Genomic DNA, 3453 nt, shown 5'->3' with positions numbered 1-3453 from the left:
TACGAAGTTCAGATTCCTCCAGGTGGGTGTTGCTTGGATCTGGCTGCTGTGCTCCACTTCTTTCTGCTGCAGGCGTTAGAGTTGAACCCTTTGTGTCTCTCTGGCAAGATGTTCTGCTCCTGAATCAGCTGGGCGGGTCTTGCCTCTAGCCTCTTTGCAGGGAGTTCTGCTGAAGGGTTCCGTGCTGGGCCTGCGCACTGGGTCTGTTCAGGATCCTGGCCTCAGTGGTCTCACTCACTCGCTGGGCCTGCACTCTGGGTCTGTTCAGGATCCTGCGACCTCGGTCCTCTCACTCACTCGCCAGGCCTGCACTCTGGGTCTGTTCAGGATCCGGAGGACCCCAGGTCGTCCCCTAGTTTTGTTTTGTTTTTACGTATTTACTACAGGGTCTCACTGTACAGATCAGACTTGTAGTGATCTTCCTGTTTTCAGCCTCCCAAGTGCTGGGCTATAGGTATGTGCCACCACACCCAGACTCAATGGCCATCTCAGCACAGCATGCCCTTGGGGTTGGGCCAACACAGCAGACAAGGGATGGAAACCTGGGCCACTGCATCTGCCTAAGCAGGCGCTTTAATCCACTGATCTATCTGGCCAGCCCTAGTCCTAGTTTTTTGAGGAATCTTCTCCACACTGATTTCCACAGTGGTTGCACCCATTCTACACTCTCACCAATATAGTTCTCCTAAATTGACAACTTGAATTTTCTCTTTGGATTATTTTTGGATTACTGATATATTAAGCAGTCAAAACTATTGAGATTAAGGCATTTAGAGTAAACTTGCTTTTAAGGACAGGTACTAGGATTAGGCAGGGAAATGTGAGGGATGTTGGGAGAGAGACTTCCTTGGAGAAAAGTGGTCTGCAAGGTAGGGGAGAGAATAGCAAAAACAAATTTACCAACAGAAAGTTGGGGTGTGAAGGGTTTCACTTATCTGCTAGAAGTGTTCCCTTCAAGGTAATCAACCACATTTTTTGTTTTTGTAAGCTGGTCAAGAGAAGTGGGACCCACTGTAGACTAGTCCTCCTCTGATACAGAATCCAGAACTGTAGATTAGCTCTTTGTCTTGAATCTGCCCCTGTTGCTCACAAAACACCCCTTATCTTCTCAGCCTTCATGTTACTCACATGAGGAAGACAACATCTGCCTCTTAGGGTTCTTTCAAGAACTAATGAAGTGGGCTGGGGAGATAGCTTGGTTGTCTAAGCACCTGCTTGGCAAGTGTGAGGTCCTGGGCTCAATCCCCTTTATAGCATGCTGTGCCACCTTGTTGGCCACTGAAACCAGATGTTGTGGTGCATACCTGTAATCCCAGCACTGGGGAGGCTGAGACAGGAGGACCACTATGAGCCCAAGCTATGTAGCAAGATCCTGTACCAAACAGATTTTTTTTTTAAAAAAAGAATTAATGAAGTGATTCATATGGAAGCTCTTCTGTGGGCTCTGACTCATTCTACACATGCCAGCTATGTTTTGCCTGTTGCGCCCCTCAAAATCTGACCATCAAATCTCTGTGATGACATAGAGCATAGGCTCAGTCACACCAGTAAATGGATTCTGCTGACCTTGCTTTAGGAGACTCAGGCCACATTGACTGGGGACTCTAGTATCTTTTTTTTTTTTTTTTTTTTTTTTTTACAAACCTCTTTTTTTTTTTTTTTTTTTTTTTTTTTTTTAAAGTCAACAGAAAATGGAAATATACTTTTTAAAGTTTCTAATACTAGAAGAAGATATCATACAATGTCTTTTAAATAAATTTTAAGTCAAAGATACAGTATAAATCATAGAACAAAAACTAAGAGTAAGCAATATTCAGAAAATTAAATGTTTCAAAAACAATTGAGCTAAGAAAAAGTTTTCATGATAGCAAAGAAGTACTAAGAGTAAAACATAAGATAAATACTGGAATGGCAAGTAGATGACCAGCACTTCTAACAGTTTGAGGATAGGATATCACACAAAGTTCCAGTGTGCTGTGGACGTGCATAATGACCGTGACAGTTACTGGTGGCTAGGCGTCACTTGTGGAACTGAGCTACAGCTATTTCTTTGAAATCCACCCTGTAGACTCAGGTGGAATCATGACCCATAGGGTGGAAGAGAAATCCATTTGTAGAGTGTGCTGATGAAAATATTCTGCTGCTGAACACAAAAGAATTACGGAAAGACTACTATTGTATACCTCTTATTCTCCTGTTTAATTGTTTGCCCTATTTGGCGGGTTCTTTTCATTCTCATTCATGGGGCTGTGATCAATTTGCTCTCTTTCTAGAACATCATTTAGTAGTCTGTGTAGGCTTGGCTTTGTCATCATGAAATTCTTTAGTTGTTCTTTGTCATGAAAATATTTCACTTCTCCATTATATTTGAAAGATAGTTTTGCTCCAGTATCTTCTAACCCTGCAGCTTTACACTATAGTGTGTATAAGATCAGCTGACGAGCTTGGTGAAACCCATATTACTTAACAGGGTGTGGAGGCACACACCTGAAATCTTGGCAGAGGGATACCAAATTCAGGAACAGCCTGGGCAATTTTAGACTGGGTAATGAGACCCAATCTCATAAGGGATGTGTGTATGTGTGTGTGTGTGTGTGTGTGTGTGTGTGTAGGTCAGTACAAGGGCCTTGGGTTCAATACCCAGTACTAGAAAAAAAAAAAAAAAAGATTCTTGGGTCCTGTCCTCAGTTTCCAATTCAAAAGCTGTGGGGTTTGGGGAATAATCTACATTTCTAACAAGTTCCCAGGTGAAATAATGCTGCCAACCCCGGGAACCAACACACTGGGAACCCCTGACAGGCAGAGTTGGCCTCTGTTGCCCTCTGCTGGCCAGACAATAAATTTAGCTGCCGTGTTTCCAAAGTAACGGAAAAGTAGGAAAGAAAAATAGTGTTCCCTAGCCTGAGAACCAGGCTAGCCTAAAGCCAATAATTATCATTGGTGTTTCAGAGTATGCTAAAAATGTTTTCATGTGAATTATCCTATTCAATCTTTGTAACAATCCAATGGCACGAGGAAGTCTGGCACTTTCATTTCACACATTGAGGAAAAACAAGCCCACTGTTGCACTACTAATGGCAGACACTTGATAGCAGGGGATTGTTATAAGACTAATTTATAGCTCCTTTTGCCAACCATCGCTGCTAAAGGTGCAAATCTGGTGTTTTGGATCCAGTCAGTGGAGCTGACCAAGATGTTCCATTCTGTTCTAAGTTAATGCTTCCAACTCCTTTCAGTTCTGGCGGCTAGAAGTCTGAAATCATGCTGTCAGCAGGCCCACTGTCAGAGGCTTTCTCAGAAGCCTCTAAGGCAAGTTCTATCCTTGCTTCTTCCTAGCTTCTAGTGGTCGGTGGAAATCCTTGGAAGTCCTTGGCTTGTAGATACTTCATTTTAATCTCTGCCTATCTCTTTACACGGTATTCTCCACTGTGTATATATGCCCAAATTGTCGTC

This window comes from Octodon degus, unplaced genomic scaffold (genome assembly GCF_000260255.1).
Source record: "Octodon degus isolate 3935 unplaced genomic scaffold, OctDeg1.0 scaffold00083, whole genome shotgun sequence".
NCBI classification, from domain to species: domain Eukaryota; kingdom Metazoa; phylum Chordata; class Mammalia; order Rodentia; family Octodontidae; genus Octodon; species Octodon degus.
This window is presented reverse-complemented; position numbering follows the sequence as displayed.